Source organism: Durio zibethinus, chromosome 4 (assembly GCF_047325235.1).
Source record: "Durio zibethinus cultivar Kanyao isolate XHJ-2024 chromosome 4, ASM4732523v1, whole genome shotgun sequence".
In the NCBI taxonomy this organism is placed as follows: Eukaryota; Viridiplantae; Streptophyta; class Magnoliopsida; order Malvales; family Malvaceae; genus Durio; species Durio zibethinus.
The window spans coordinates 15,883,426-15,901,324 of NC_143165.1; positions in this window are offsets into that span (position 1 = coordinate 15,883,426).

The window sequence follows — 17,899 nt, forward strand, 5'->3', positions numbered from 1 at the left end:
TAGCCAAAGTCTTCAATAGAGAGGGATCTTGAAATGATATTCTTTTTTGTTGAACCCATTTTTGGTGGCGCCCACGACTAAAGCTTACTCTAGTCCTTGACTTGAAGAGTCTTAGTGTTGAAAAGCATCACATATTCTTTCGAAGATTCCCTATGCTTTTGTTTCATTGTCATCAGACTTAACGTAGTCTTTTTTGTTCGACCGCTACTTATAAAGTGTGTTGAAAAGAAATAGCCAAGTTGTTTGAAGGAAGAGATCAACTTGTAGTCAAGGTTGTTGTACCAGGAACGAGTAGCTTCTTTAAGCGTTGTTACAAAACCTTTACACATTAATGGTTACTTGTATTGGTATATTTTCCTTAAAAGTTCAAAGTGATCAAAGGGATCAATAGTTGGCATTTTGAATCCTTTAGGGGAAAGAGCTCGGTTTTTCTCTTTCGAAAAGGCGAAGTTTCCAAAAATATGAACTCGTCATTAACTGCTAAGATCTTATTTTTAAGTTTCTTTCCCATTACTTCTATTCAATCTTCTAGATCTGTGTTGGCTAGGTGTTCCAAGGTGGCCTGCTTAGACTTTTGTGGGGGCATTATGCTTTGGACGAGTTCCTTAAAGGTTTGCAGCTATTGAGTGAGAGCTTAGAACTATTCAATTATAGGTACAGCATGCACAGATTGGTTTTGGTTTGGTTGGCTAAGCTGAATGTCAATTTTAACAATAGTAGGATGATCTTTTTCTTCTGTGACTATTTTCCTTAAATGCATTTTGAGCTAAGCTAAATAGCTCCCCTACCTAGCGTTTAAAAAAGTTGGTGCTGAGCTCAATCAGGATGGTAAAAACCTGAAATCAATTGAGATCGAAGGTCGGTTAGGAATAAAGCCTAATGTTATCTTCGACGTTTGTACTCCAACATTCAAATTAGTGCTCAAAAAGAGAGAATCTAGAGAGAGAATATGGTAAATTGGTTGCCCATACCTGGTAGGAGAATGGGTATTTATACCCGAGAAAGGGATTGTTCGGACCTTGGCAATCCGAGCTCTTGGAGTAGGGTCTAGTGCTGACGAGGCTGACCTTACCTAACATAGCAGTTAAACATTCAACGAGAGAATAGAAATTAACATTTGCACATGTTACCAAAGAGAATGTGGTGGTGTCCACGCTGTCGTGGATTCTAAAAAATAAAAATGATCCATCACATCAACTCGCAACTAAAATAATTTTAAACATATTATGAATTGCTCTCTTCTAATAAAAAATAATTATACTCTTATGACTATAAAATACCCATAAACACCATTAAAGAACTTAAATTCCTTCATAAAGTCCTTTAAAATCGAAAAAAATGTTGCATAAAATGGGACCAAATAATGAGTTCGAAAGCTGTCGTCATTTGTAGATTATGTGATGGAAAATGGAACAAAGTACGCAGCACGAGGATATGCGCAACTACCAACTAGTTTTGTGTAGCATCCACTACCTAATTGCACAATCTCAAATCTTAAGCATTCATTTTGGCGATAAGCAATGAAACCAGTAGACAAGAGAGAGATTTATAAATTGTATGATTGACAGCTTTGTGGGATATATTGCAGACATAATGCTGATATGGGTTCTGGTGGCAAGATGCCTGGCCCCATGCATATTCTTTTTCTCCTTTCTTTTTTATTGATGAATGATTCAAGTGGTAATGCATCCTTCTGGATATGTACTATAACTAATATATACATGTATATGATTACAAAGATGCTAATAAATTGAACTCTAATGATTTTCTGTCTTCTTATAATGTGTAACTTATAAAATGATGTATCACATGAGGATTATTTTTTAAGGATTGTCAAGGTAAGAACTAGTAATAAATTGTGGGACTTTTTGGTGTAATGATAAATATAAATATATTTTTTAAAAGTTAATTTTTTTTCCAAACAAAAAATGAAGTACCTAATAATTTTTTTATTAAAAAATCAAAATTCTTTATAATTAAACAAAAATATTTAGTGATAAGAGAAATTTATTTTAGATTGGTGAAGGAAGACCTTAACAAAATTGAAATTAAGTCTTTGTTATAAATGTATGCTTTAAAGACCAGGCATTTTGTCCCCAAAATTTAATATTTGATTATTTTAAACATAAAGAAATAGCACATGGGTTATCAAAAGTTTTGTAATACGTCGATACAGTGTTAAACATTCACAGGACGTTTAGTTAAAGAGAAAGTAAGATTTTTGCAGGATGAAATCTTATTTTTCATAATTTAATTACTTAGTTTGGTTCATGGAATATGATTCTTAATATTTTATAAGATTTTTAATAATATAAAAAATAGAAGAATAAAAAAAATAGTCATCTCACTAAGATTTTTTTAGATTTCGAAGTAAAATTGAAAATTTATCTTATTTACCCTCAATTATATTTTCAGACTATATTATTTTTCTAGTCTCTTAAAATCACAAAATAATATATGATTTTGTATTATTTATAATTTTAACAAATACTACTTTTTAAGATAAAAAATGTAATGAATGTTGAAATTATATTTTCAAAATTCTATGATTTTAATAAAAATCATATTTTTAAGTTGATATTGCAATTATATTTTCAAAATTCTAAAATTTTAACAAAAACCACATTTTTAGGATAAAATACATAATGGATGTTGAAATTATATTTTTGAAATTCTAGAATTTTAATAAAGATTACTTTTTTAAGATAAAAAAATGTAGTGGGTGTTGAAACTTTATTTTTGAAAATTTAAAATTTTAATAAAAATATCATTTTTAAGATAAAAACGTAATGGATGTTATAATTATATTTTCAAAATTCTGAAATTTTAACAAATATAATTTTTTTTAAGAAAAAATATGGTAGATGTTGAACTACATTTTCGAAAATTTGAAATTTTAACAAAAATCATATTTTTAAGAAAAAATATGACTATAAAAATTTTATTGTTGAAAATTTAGCATTTTAACAAAGACTGCATGTTTAAAATAAAAATGTAATAGATGTTAAAATTATATTTTTGAAATTTTGAAATCTTAACAAAATCCACATTTTCATAAAAAAAAAAAAAGTGGATGTTGAGACTTTATTTTTGAAATTTTGAAATCTTAACAAAATCCACATTTTCATAACAAAATCTTAACAAAAATCGTGTTTTTGAAAGAAATATATAATGGATATTGAAAATTTATTTTTCAAAATTTGAAAATTTAACAAATATTGCGTTCTTAATATAAAAAAAACATAATCCTTATTATTACTTATACCAAAATTAAAATAAAACATACAATATTTTTACTTAATATGTTTACATATAAAATTTAGAATACATTTACTTTAATTACTGCATATAAAATTTGTTTTGAGGACCCTAAGAGAGAGGTTTACCACCCCTTTTCAACCCTTATGTCAACCTTAAAGCAAAGGTCAATCAGCGTATTTTTTCTGTATAAGATAATCAACGTAATAATTAAAATTGTAAAATTTTCTTTATTAAAAAGATGAAAAAAAAAATAAAATTCTTTAATTTCAATGAAAATAATGTATTATTCACATGTAATATGTTATGAATGCTATATGTTATTCATGAATCATCAACTCAATATAATAAAAAAAAATTTATTAAGTAATTTTATATTCTTCTAAATCAAATACAAAAATTTTACATTTTTTAAGCCAATAAAATTTAAGAATCACATATTTTCTTTCAATATTGCTTTCTTCCAAAATTATTTTTTGTTTTCAAAATTTAAGAATCTACGGATAAAATGCTCCTTAGATTTAGTGCCCTCATGTAAAAAAAAAAAAAAAAAGTCCTAAAAATAGGTGATATTGTCTAACTATGTAGCTATTATTTAAGTTTGGTCAAAATTTCTATTATAACTTTTCCCCTTCTTTGCACAGGAGGTTGCTGGTAGTATGCAGTAATCGTAGGTGATGGTCTGATCAATCACCAACTTTAATAAGAATCTTTGATTTTCATCAAGGATATTATAAAATTTTAAAAGCTATTCTATTGGGGACAGTTCTAGAATTGTTTTAAGGTAAAGCAGCATGAACCAATAACTTTGAAGTTTTGAGCATTGCTAAGTAATTGATCATCTGCTTTTTGTTGCTCTATTTTTTACATTCTATTTTCTATATTTTCCACTGTAATCCAAAAGCTCTTTACGTCCATCCTTGTAAATTTATTTTGTTTCACTTATAAAAGGGAAGAGAAGTGAAAAAAAGAAGTCATTGACAACTAACATTTCCAGGACATGGATGCTGGGAGCGGTTTTGTTCTGTTTCTTGTTTCAGTTTTCATCTTCAGTGTAGCAGGGCTTGGAGGACAGGACAAGCGAGTAGCAACAATTCATGTCATCAATTCCCTGCCAAGGGATTCGCAACCAATGCAAATTCTCTGCAATTCCAGGTACACAGATTATGGGATGCACCAGCTTCGTGAAGGGGATGATTATCAGTTTGGGGCTCAAGAAAAAGCATTGTATTTCTGTGCAGCGACATCGGAAGGGGCAAATAGCATCCTGGCATGGTTTTCAGCCTCGCAGAGATGGGAACCACACGACGGTCTTCTGGCTGGTGAAGGAAGATGGGATCTTTCTTAGCTGGGATAACTCTAGCTGGGTTAGAAAATCTGAATGGGAAACTGAGTGAAATTTAGGTCCTTCAGGTCTTTGTTTGTTCACAATTGTCATCTGTTTTTGCTTCCTCATTAATTCTGATAAAATAAATCTTCATGGTAAGAAAGATTTCTTAAAATCTTATTCTAATGGCCAGATGTTTCTGAGAAGAATGAAGATTCATCAAATTTGCAGATTAGGATGAAGTATATGAGCAGATTTGATGTCAATGAAAGTGATTCCTAGCTAGGAGTGCTGAGTTATGTAACTTTCATTCTTTTTAAAGAAGAAATTATACTCGTATTAAGTATTACAAATAAAAAATCAATGAATTAAATCAAATGAATAAATTAACCAACAAATAAACGAGCGTATTGATGTATGTATCTAATATAAATTTAGATCAAATACATACATGATAAAATTTGAATACATGATCTTTGAAAACAAATTTTTTAATTATTAAATCAAAACCTCATTGACGAATGGATTTCTTTTTTCTTGTACAAATTGGTAAAATCTTATTACTACTATATTTCTGCAGCGGTCAATTGGCATCATTTCCGATTAATTAGGTGATTGATGCATGAGACGTGAAATTCTCACCCAGTCCAGTTTGGTGGAATAGCATGCATGTGAAGGTCGTAAATTTCTTAAATCCCTTTGATAAAAACCGTAGCCTTTCTTTGGTTCTAATTTTGGGAGAGGATTTCAATTCTTTCCACCTTAATTAGCTTTGTTGGTGCCAAAAAACCCGGGAAAGAAAAGAAAATTTCTGATAAGTTTTTTAGGAAAAAGTTGGGTCTAATGTGGGAAGTGGATACATAGGTACAACAAAAATGAGGGTCTTTTATTTACAGAGATGACAATTTTAATTAAATATGATATGAAATAGATAAAAAAAATTAAAATAATAAAAGTTAATTTCTATATTTATACATATTAAAATAAAATAAACATATATAAATACATAAATTATAAGATTTTAGCTCGCAGTTGAGTGAGGAGGAAATGGTCCACGGCTTTCACGTGGGCCTAATTGGATTGTCTCTGTTGAGCAACCGGCCTCCAATTGTTTCCTTATGAATGGGCTTTGTCATGTTTACGAGCATAGGGCAGATCACACTTTTCTTATACGCGTTTTGTTGGTTTTCTAGTTCAAAGTCGTGAAATAAATCCGAAGGTTGAATAATAAGGTATTCTTGATTGATTGTTATTGCTTAAATGCTCGGGAATATATATATATATATATATATATATTTCTTGTATTATTTTACCATTTTTATCATCTTTTGGAAATTTTAGCATTTTGTATCAATATTAAATACATGTATTACTTTATTACTTTTAACAAAGAGATATGGGTTTGGATCATAATTTTCTCAAATAAGAGAAACTATATTTAATAATTCAAATAAATCCTATTCAATAATTTATAAAACTCTACTTTCTTTTATCATCTTTTGACATTTTTGTATCAAATAAATCCTATTCAATAATTTATAAAACTCTACTTTCTTTTATCATCTTTTGACATTTTTGTATCAATGATAAATATACATGTATTTCTCTTTTCAAAGATTTAGGTTTGAGCCATTCTTTTTTTTCCAACTCAAAACAAAAGAAACTATTATTAAGAGTACAAATAAAATCCATATGCATCGAAAACAGTGAAAACAATTTTTACAAAACAATAAAATTACACTAGAATCTTCATACATAAGCACTTTGAATTATACATGCATCATGAAAGAGAGAATTAAATGAAATAAGATAATTTCAAATTAAAAGAATAATGAGTTAGAGGTATTAAATAGGTCATGCTAGACCAACATGATTAACTAAAAATTTAGCTTATATGTTAATAAATTGTGTCGGTCCAAAATTATTATTTAATGTATTGTGCTGACACAATTCATGAAAACTAAAAGTATGATCCAGCATGGTATATGACCCATAATCTTTATGGGCTGCACTATTCTTCATGTCATATTAGATTAAGCACGGTGCATTAATGGTTTTTTTTTAATTTTTTCATTTTTAAGGAAAATTGTTTTTTATTAAATAACTATCTTTAAAAACTAATAAATGAAATTAATATGTGAGACATATAATTCATATAGTTTGATAAAATATTTAAGTTTACCGGTAAAGATTAAAAGAATCCATCAAAATAATATGTGAAAATTAGCAAATACTAATATTACATCTTTAAATTAAAAAAAGAAGTCATGGATTTTACATTATTGTTCTATTTTTCATTTTCACCATATGATGACATTTATATTATATACTTTGTTTTATTCTTGGTTTTTCATTATCAATCTTTATGTAATATACACTTCATAGTGTCATTTTTTAGAAAATGATAAATCAAAATGAAAGAATTGTAATTTTATCTACTAGTAGTTTAAACATTTTATAAGTATATTTATTAATACAATTTAATTTTTATTAACGACTAATATAAAGTATCAAAAAAAATAAAAGAATGTCCATCGTATGATACAAGTAACATAAAATATCACTAAGGACCAACATACTAAATTCATTTATAACATTTATGGGGTGGCACAACACAACAATTAGTGATTGTGTGCCATGCCATTCCATCCCATGTTCCATGTGTTGATACTAGCCTTTGATAGGACATGTCGTGTAAACCTAATAGATCCATAATCTCTAGCCTAACGCGACACAAGTATATGAGTCATACTTGATATGGCTCTTGGCACGACCCATACCTTTTTGAATTGTACTATATCATTGGCGATCTAGCTCATTTGAAACCTCTATGTAATTAAACAAAGAATCATCTGTTGTAAAAAAAAGTCTCCTACTTTGGGAAGAGTCTAGTCTTGGTCTTTGCAAGAGTTTTCGCTCAAACACTTCTATGAAGTCTTTGGGGGCTAGTTTCCTTCATCAGATAGTGAGTACTTTTAGTGTACAGTAAGTGGACTAAGTACGGCAGATAAGTTAGAGGATTTGTGGAAAAACTTATCATTCACAAAAAAAGAGCTGGATAGGGTTTGACCAGATGAACGGTTGCTAGAATGTGCAGAAGCAGACGAGGAGAGTTGGATGGTGGGTAAGCTTTTAACTTTAAGATCCTTCAATAAGTATGCCTTCATTAGTACTTTGAAGATTGTATGAAGATTAGCGAAGGAAGTGGAGATATTGCACTTAGAAGAGAACCTATTCACTTTTAAATTTGCAACGAAGGGAGATAAGATAGAGTTCTGAGTGCGGCACCGTGGATGTTCAACAAACATATTTTGATGTAGAGGACTATAAGGCGCGACTCTGCCGTACTGATTGTAGGCTTCACAGAGCGAGTTTTTGGGTAAGAGTTTATAGATTCCCACTAAGAATCAGACGCCAAGATATTAGTAAATGCATAGGGGAAAAAGTAGGTGAATTGCTTAAGGTAGATGAAGGACTGAGGGAGGAGGGTCCAGAGTTATCGTTGACATCTACGAACCGTTACGGAGAGCAATAATACTCTGGGGGAAGAATGGCCAGGATATAGTGGGAAGGCTAGGGTACGAAAGGCTCCCTAACTTTTGCTACAGATGTGGCATCATTGGACATATTGATGTTGATTGAGAAATGGAAGCTCGTGCTATGGATGGGAGGGAGGTAAAGGCCCAGTACGGAAACGGCTTAGGGCGTCACCATTAAAAGGGAGACATGCAAGGGGCAGCTTTGCTAGTCTCAAGGGTATTGGCCAGACAAGGGCGGCAAATGAATAAAAGAATCCACAAGGTAGGGCTGACGTGAAAGGAGGGTAGAACAAAGGGGGAACAAGTGACGAAGGAACGAGAGTCCAAGAAAGAGTTTCAGGGAATCCCATGACAGGCGCAGCGAGAAATCGGGAATAGTTAAAAGTTTAAACATGGGCATAAATGAGATAACAGTGGAATACACTAGGAGAGATACTATGCAAAACCACATGGATAATGAGACGCTACTGTTTAATAAAAATGGAGATGAGACATGGGGTGGGCTTTCCACATTAAAATCTTCTTATCAAAAGGCTGCAAAGCCTTATGAAACTAGGACACATGATGTGATTGTGGAACCTGCAATAGGCTAGAATCTTAACAAGCAAGCGGATGTATTCACGACATCTGGTAAGGATGGCAATTTGGACATGACTACTTTCTCAGATGTACTGAGCATTGGCCAAAAAGCAGGTCAAAAGAACGAAAACGAAGAGGTATCTAGAAAGGAAATTGGAAGAAAAAGTGTGCATAGGCAAAAAACCAACTGAAAGAAACTTGAATGTAACCCGAGCCATGCAATGCAAATTAATCACGTAGGGGTAGAGGGTCGAAAAGGGACTTAGGGAAAATTTTTGCTGGAAAACCTATGGGACACGAAGGCCAAAACAAAAAGCAAAGGATTGTTAGAGATGATATACACCAAATGAATAGCATAACGACGGTGATTGCGTCCCAATCCCGTTGAGACCAATGAAAAGACTAGGATGGAACTATAGTGGGCTTGGGAACCCACGGACAGTTTGAGCGCTTCACGAGTTAGTGAAGAGGGAAGATCCTGACATTGTTTTCTTAAGTAAGACATTGTTAAAAGGTAATGCATTAGATAGAATTAGAAGATGGAATATGACTTCGTTGTTTTGTCTGAATGCAAAAGGATGGAGTGGGGGCCTTGGGATGCTGTGGAAAGAGACTGTGGAACTCATCCTAGTAAGCTTTTTTAAACATTACATTGAAATGTAGTTTGTGGATCAAAATGGGAAAGAACGGAGAGTTACTAGTTTTTATGGTGAACCGAGGACTGCTGAAAGAAACCAAGCGTGGAGTTTGCTGGAGAGATTAGCTAATTAATCATCAAAGCCATGGCTCTATTACAGGACTTCAATGAGATCTTGTGGAGCTCTGAGAAATAGAGTGGTAATATACGACCATACAAACAGTTGGAAAATTTTAGACAGGCTATTGTGGGAGCCGGGCTGAAAGATTTAGGATATCGTGGGTTGTGGTATACATGGGAAAAGGGAAATGAGCTTCATAGAGTGGTGCGCGAGAGGTTGGGCAGAGGGCTGGATTTAAAGCGTGGATGAAGTTGTTTCCACTGTACACAGTCACAAATCTTGTTTCCACAGTCTTTGACCACAACCCAATCATTGTTGATAGTAAAGGTTGTAAGGCTAATGGGCGCAGAAGGAAAAGGAAGGCCATATTCTACTTTGAGAAATATCCATGTGAGATTGTGATAGACTCGGCTGGGGCTTAATGCATGGAATAGAACAAGGTCAGAAAGTCTCCAAGGAGGCGTCTCCAGATTAAAAGAGCAGTATAATCAACTCAAAGCTATGGAGCCCATAAGCGAAAACCTGAGGAAGGCAGAGGTAATATGCAAAGATTTGAATGCAGCTATGGAAAAGGAAGAGCTCTGCTGGTCACAGTGGACTAGAGTGAACTGGCTTAGAGACGGGGATAAAAACACATCGTATTTCCATGCACAAGCATCGACCAGAAGGAGGAATATCCTGATTAGAGGATTAGAAAATGACGAAGGGGAGTGGATTGATAGTGAAGATGGGATTAAAAACATGGCAGGCTAGCACTTCCAGAAGCTATTTGGTTTTTAACAACTTAGTCAAATTGAGGACATTATGGAAGCTGTGGAGTGCAAAGTAACGCTTGAAATGAATGCACAACTTGTTGCACAGTTCAAAGGTTGAGGAAGTTCATGAAGCTATCAAGCAGATGCATACATCTACAGCACCAGGTCTCGATGGTATGCCAGCTCTCTTCTATCAAAAGTTCTGGAATATTGTGGGTGTTGATGTACTACTTTCTATTTGTCCTTATTGAATGGAATGACCCCATTGGAGGATGTAAATGGCACCAATATTATGCTTATCCCCAAAATCAAGAATCTGAAGAAAGTCACCAATTTTCGGTCTATTAGCCTCTGCAATGTAATCTACAAAATCATTGCGAAGATGTTAGTGAACCGGTTTAAGCGGGTGTTTCCCCATTGTGTTAACGAGAACAAAAGTGCCGTTGTCCTTAGGAGATTTATCATGGATAATGTTTTGATCACCTATGAGATGATTCATAAGTTAAAGATGAGAAAAGGAGGGAAAGAAGGATTTGTGGTGCTCAAACTTGATATGGGTAAGGCGTATGACAGGGTTGAGTGGCGGTTTTGAAGGCTATGTTGGACAGGCTTGGATTCCATTATCGATAGATTGATCTTATAGTGAGATATATCACTTCTGTGTCTTATTCTTTGGTTTTAAATGGTGTGGTTACAGACAGATTTACTCCTGATCGGGGACTACGCTAAGGAGACCCTTCTCACCTAATTTATTTCTACTATACACTGAAGGTTTCTCAGCCCTCCTCACAAACAACAGCTAGAAAATTGACTTAGTGGGTGCAAGCAAGTAGGAATGGGCCTAGAATCACTCATCTCTTCTTCGTAGATGATAGTTTGCTATTTTTCAAGCCAAACCAACACGAATGTGAAAGGGTGTGAAGCAGGCTACAGGTATATGAGAATGGTTTTGGCCAGCAGATTAACTTGGAGAAGTCTTTGACTTATTTTAGTAAAAGTGTTAAGGAAGTTCCTAAGAAGTGCCTTGGCCTACCGACCATGGTTTGGAAAGAACAAGAGAGAGCATTTAGAGAATTGAAGGATAGAATTTGGTCAAGAATTGAACTGAGGAGTAGCCGACTACTAACTATGAGGGGTAAAAAAATCTTTATTAAATTAGTTCTCCAAGCCATTCCATCTTATAGTATGAGCTGTTTTTGACTACCGAAATCTTGTTTCAGGATATTAATAGCTTGATCAATAACTTTTGGTGGAGCGCATGGAAAAATGGAAAGGGCATTCACTAGTTGAGATGGGACATGATGTGTATGAGCAAAAAAGATGGAGGAATGGGGTTCGGATACTTGGAGTTTTCTAATCGTGCTCTATTGGCTAAACAAAGGTGGAGGTTACTCAATAACAAAAATTCCTTGCTCTTCAAAGTTCTGAGCGATAGGTACTTTCTTAATGGCAATTTCCTGACAGCAAAGCTAGGTTGGGAACCATTGCTCACGTGGGGCAACATATGGACGGCAAAGTCAGACCTGTAGAATGGAATATGGTGGAGGATTAAGGATGGGACTAAGGCACGAGTTTGGAAGGGCAAATGGCTCCCTAATAATAACTTGCTTCTTCCAAAAAACCATGCCTAGAGCATCTTAGGAGAGGACGCAAAGGTGGTAGAATTGATTGGCAACCAAACTAGAAAATGGAATAGGGAGTTGTTGGAACGTGTATTTACTACTGAAGATGCAGACCTAATTAGCTCTATTCCTCTGAGCTGAAACAATCATCCAGACGTGATCACTTGGGCCTTCGAGAAGAGAGGGAGGTTTTCGGTTCGAAGTGCGTACCATATGATAATGATAACTCAGCATCATGGTATGGGCAAAAGTACAGAAATAGAAAGGCAAACATGGATGAAATTGTCGAAAACTAGGGTCCCTAATAAGATTAAAATCTTCGGATGGAAGCTAAATAAGGGTTTCCTGCCAACTCTTAGTGTGCTACGAATGAGGGGTATAGAAACATAAACTATTTGCCCAAGATACGAAAACCACGAAGAAATAGTGGCTCATGCCATTTGGGATTGTGCTAAGATCCAAGTGGTATGGAACTTGGCTAAACTTCTAGCAAGATGGAACGGGATCAATCGTGATGCAGAAGGTGGGTGGCTTAGTGAGATTGCGAATGAGGCATCCTTTGACGAGCTGCAGCGTGGGCTGGTGCTATGTTGTGCATTGTGGCACAGGAAGAATTTAACTGTCAAAATGGATGATCATCAAACACCAGAAACGACGATGCAATTAGCTGAAAATTACTTGAAAGAGTTTATACAAGCCAATGCTACTTGTCCAACAAGAGTGTTGAGACAGAAGTAGTGTGGGAGCCACTATCGGCAAGTTTTGTAATGGTCAACTTTGATGGTGCCCTTAACCTAGCAAGTAAAATAGGTGGAATTGGAGTACTGGTACGGGTCACTAATGGAAGGATCATGGGGGTGACCACCAGGAAGTGACTAATGCGAATGACCCGAACGCAATAGGAACTCTAGCTGCTGCTAGAGCATTGGAGTTTGCCTCCTTTCTAAGGGTAGAGAACATGGTCCTTGAAGGAGAGGCTCTGCAGGTTATAAATGGAATTAACTCAACATTAGAGGACTTCTCTGACGTAAGAAATATTTTGATTGATATCAAAGTTATGAGAAGAGCTTTTCCCTCATTTCAGATATGACATGTTAGAAGAAATGCCAATGTAGATGCTCATAGCCTTGCTAGATATGCTTTACATGCTTATGCAGATGAGACATGGGTGTGGGATTGCCCTAAAACAACTTAAGGCTTGTTAATTCTGTACCTCGTTCTGACTAGAAATATATTCTCTTTTTTCAAAAAAAAAAAAAAAAAGAATCATCTCTTGTCAACCAACATTAAATTGCCAATCAGATACCCCTCATATGGTTCCAGGAAAAGAATTTTTCTTCAAACCATTTCCATCTTTGCATTTACTATCAAATTAAATGATTACTTTATCAGGATACTGTGTTTAATTAATAGCCCTCAAATATAAATGACTCTGTCGAGGTCTCTGCCAATTTTATTTCAACAGAAAACATGAATCCTTCAATAAAAAACTTGTTACTGATCATCTTAATGCTGTCTCTAACACTGATTTTCATCGCAAACGAAGCAAGTTTCTTGCTACACAAAACGGATATAATAATCTCTAACGATTTGAACAGAGGCTTAGACCCACCATCCATTGCAAATCCAAGAACTATGACCTAGGCGTCCAAATTCTTGCTTACCACAAATGCTTCGAGATCACGTTTCACCTAAACGTCTGGGCCGCCACCCAGTATTACTGCAGCACGTAATGGACAGGAGCTTTCCACTGGTTCCATATTTCCGTACAAAACTAGGATATAGCCCTCTTTGTAATCATTGCTTGTGGAATTAAGGCCGAACAGTCTATGTATGTTTGATTATAAAACTTCCAATTATGATATTTGTTACAATATCACTATCACTATTAAAAATAAAGATTCAGCTGTTGAAGTCGGAACATCTCAAATTCATTGTGTGCTCTAACTCGGATTTAATTAGTCAAGTTATTTTCTGCTCATCTTTTTTACTTGTATTTTATTGGCTAAGATTGCTTTTTTTTTTTTTTTTTAAGAATATATAGCTAATTAACGGCAATTACATCTATCTCTATACTCGTTTTTACATTTATATACATATATATATATATGGGACGAATCAACTTACACCAGTATAAAATTAAAAAGTTTTATATATTTTTTAAACATTAATTTCAATATATCCAATGGATGAGAGACACAAATAAAAAAAAAGGTTTAATATCATATCTTAAATCTATTAAAATCAATAATTATAAAAAAAGTATAAAACTTTTAGTATATGTTAATCCCTCCCCATAACTATTTGTCTTTTTTCTTTTTTGCATTCATCTTTTTTATTCACTGGATCTATTAAAATTAATGATTAAAAAATATATATAAAATTTTTTATTTTTACACTTGTGTAAGTTGATTCCTCCACTATATAAGAAGATTCCTCCACTATATTAGAAGGCTCAACTTACACAAGTGTAAAAATTTTTAGCTTTACAAAATTTTCTAATAATTGATTTCAATAAATCCAATTGATGAGAAAGACAAGTCAAAAAAAGAAAAAAAAAAGATTTAATCTCATCTATTAAATCTATTGAAATCAATATTTAGAAAAAGATATACAACTAAAAAATTTTACACTTGATCCTTTCTGCATCTCTAACTCCCTTCTCTATCTCTATCCTTATCTCTTACTGTATAAATATCAAAACATAACTTCTTTTCTTTATTGGCTAGACAAGGGTGCAAATTGTTGCGATATGCTTAGCGACTAAACCTTTTAATGGAGATTTGATTGACGGATAAGAACTTTGCAAATTACTCCGTCAGAATGAAATCATGATTGTGAAGTAGTATCCAAGAATGATTGCTTACATGTTATAAGTAAGCTAAAGGTACGGTATTAAAGTTACTTCATATTTGTTTCATATTGATTATTGAATCATGATAATGAGATGAAAGAGTTAAAAGGACAGATTAATTTTCCTTTGTTTTGTAGCAACATTGTTTCTTAAACATATGTTGAATTTTTAGTGCCATTATTGTTGCTTGTAAGCTTGACTTTTTACAAATTAATCAAGATCAACTCCTCACATCACCGTCAACAATCTAAGTTCCACACAACCTATTTTCTTAAAAATCTTCAGAAAAACTCAAATGCAGATATTGTCATTTTAAGACACGTATTTGATTATCACTTATGTTATTTTTAGCTCTTTTGAAACATCCATTTAAACAAAAATATATTGTTATTTGTTTGACCAAATTATCCTATCATGCTAGAATGAGTTTAATCTAATTTGTAGATTTGTATATTCCATTGGCCTTTACCTTTAATAACAAACACCAAATTTAAATGATCATGCATACATAATAAGGATTCCTCTTCATTATTTTCCATAAATGAAATTATGCAATTTCTTAATTGTAAATGCAATTATCAAGCTAGAAAAATATGGAAAATAGAAGTTTTAGGGATTGAAGCTTTTGGTCATTTAAGCTGAGTAAGTTAATAGGAAATAAAGTTATCCTACTATCACTTCATATAGTTTCTAAGCATAAAAATGTGGTTGAAATGGTTCAAGATAATGAATGCTTCCATTAACCCTCCTCACTAAAATTAGTGGTGCTCAATTCTATGGATTTATCACTTAACTTTAACATAACTAGACCTAAACTTTGAACCCAAATAAAATATGTTCAATGTTTAATACTATTGATTTTTTATATTTAGTTGAAAATTTTACGTATAGTTGATAATTTGGCATAATAAGTAGTAAAAACATCTAATACATATGGTTTTAGTCTGTTGGTCCATACTTAAAAGTTTTTAAATGTTGGTAATCTAAGTTATCTATTACCTTTGTCATTTGAATTCAAGTTTTGCTTATGTTTTTCATTGAGTTGACATTATGTTGATGTGTAAGTGATGCCTTCATACTGAGTTGGGTTTTGTGCTTTAAGGAAAAGATAGAAATTTTGAATGTCTTCATAGGCAACCAAGTTTCTATGAATGATTTGCATAATTTATTTCAAATTTTGAAAACATCCAATCTTTTGTTTTCTTATAGACTTGTTATAGTTCATAGTTGTTGAACACAACTTTAAAAGTTTTTCTTTGATGACAATATCAACCATGTATTGATTTTGGTTGCTTGCAAACTATTGTTCTAACATTAAAGGTAATAATTAAGCTTAAGCAAATTTTATTCTCTTTAAGATTAATATGCTAGCTTTGGAAGCCAAATATGGCTCACTTGCCATTTTACGTGTCAAATTTGGTATGTATTTCATAGATCCTTTACATGCAATTGTATTCATTAGATCCTTTATGATAGCTTAATTTTAGTATGAAATGTAGAAAATTTCTTGAATTTCACTTTATTTTGCTTTTTCTTTAATCCCCAAACTTGAGTTTATGACAAAAAGATGGGATGATATTACCTGTTGAAATGTGTTCTTGCTTGTTGAAGGTATGGCATTAAAGGTTTCTGGTTCTTTTTTTTTTTTTTTTTGGAGTTCTATACTATTAATTGATTAGTTACTATTTTTATGAATATCATTGCCAAAATATTGTTTAAGACTAAGTGAAGGGCTTTTTTTGGGTTTTTTTTTATTTTGTATTTATTTTTGAGTCATTAATGTTATTATCATAACATATCGATCCGAAGACTCGATTGTTAGACGTAAAAACTTAAAAATCATGAAAAAACATAGGGAGTCACCACCAATTTTTTTAAAAGTATGATCGGTCACCTAAAAAATTTATCTTTTTAATAAAATAATAAGTTTATTAAAAAAAATTTTGGTTTACGAAAACAAGTTCGGGAGTCAATTATGTGTAGAGAAAGATTAGCACCCCACAATGCTTACAAAATTGGTACCAATTAATTATGTGCTATTTATAATTTTGGATAAAAATGGTTTTTATATAAAATTTAATTATAATTTCCTTCATCTTTTAGAAAGAAAATTAATTTAAAGAAATTTTTATTTAGAAATATTATGAAAATTTTAGATTAAAGAAATACCTCCAAATTCTTTGATATAAAGATAGAATTCAAAGATAGTCTTTTTATATAAAATTTATCGTAACATTTCTTTTAAAAATAATAATATAATATTCTTTGTAAATGAAAATTATTGATAACTCTCCAACATCTAGGTAGAGTACTAATAATTATATTTCACATAATGTTATTTTAATTTTATTTGTTTAAAGCTAAATTTTTTAAAGACCTTTTTACACAATAAAAAAAAACCAAAAAATGATGTAATTAATATTAAACATTAATAATTGGAATAAACATATATATGCATCATAAATGCACGCATAAAAACAAAATGATGAGAAAGAAAAATGCAAATTTAGGAATCGACCTCCCAAATATAAGGAGACCACCTAAACTCTCCAACTTTTAGACAGAGCTTAGGTGTGACTATTTATATTTAAAACCTCATTTTATTATTTTACTTATTTATTTCTTATTTTATTTTAATAAAATAAAATAAATTTATTTTAAGTTACATAAATGTATGAAAATTCTTAATGAAATAAAATTTCCTAAATACCCCATCATCTAGATGGCATTTGAAAATAAATTATTTCATAAAATATTTTATGCAAATCTTTATAAATTTAAATTAGGTTTAGAATTTTAGGATTTCATTTAAGTCCTCAACTAGGGTTTACGGTTTCAAGGTTGTATTTTAGGGCCTTGAGTTTTACTTAGGGTTTCGGGTTTGCACTTAGGTTTTAAGGGTTTCACACATAGGATCTCATTTTAGGGTTTCATTTAGAGTCTCGTTTTAAAGTTTCACTTTAGGTTTTCAGTTTAAGGTTTTGATTTAGAATTTTAATTTTTAGGGTTTCGATTTAGGGTTTTAATTTGAGGATTTTAGTTTAAAAGTTTATGAACATTTTTAAAAATCTCTAACAGTTAGATAGACTTTGGCACAAGTTCATTTTTTGTAACTTTTTTACAAAAATTGAATTTTTTATATTTTTATATTTTTATATATATATTTAAAATTATTATTATTTATCTATTTTTCTAAAGAAAATGGAG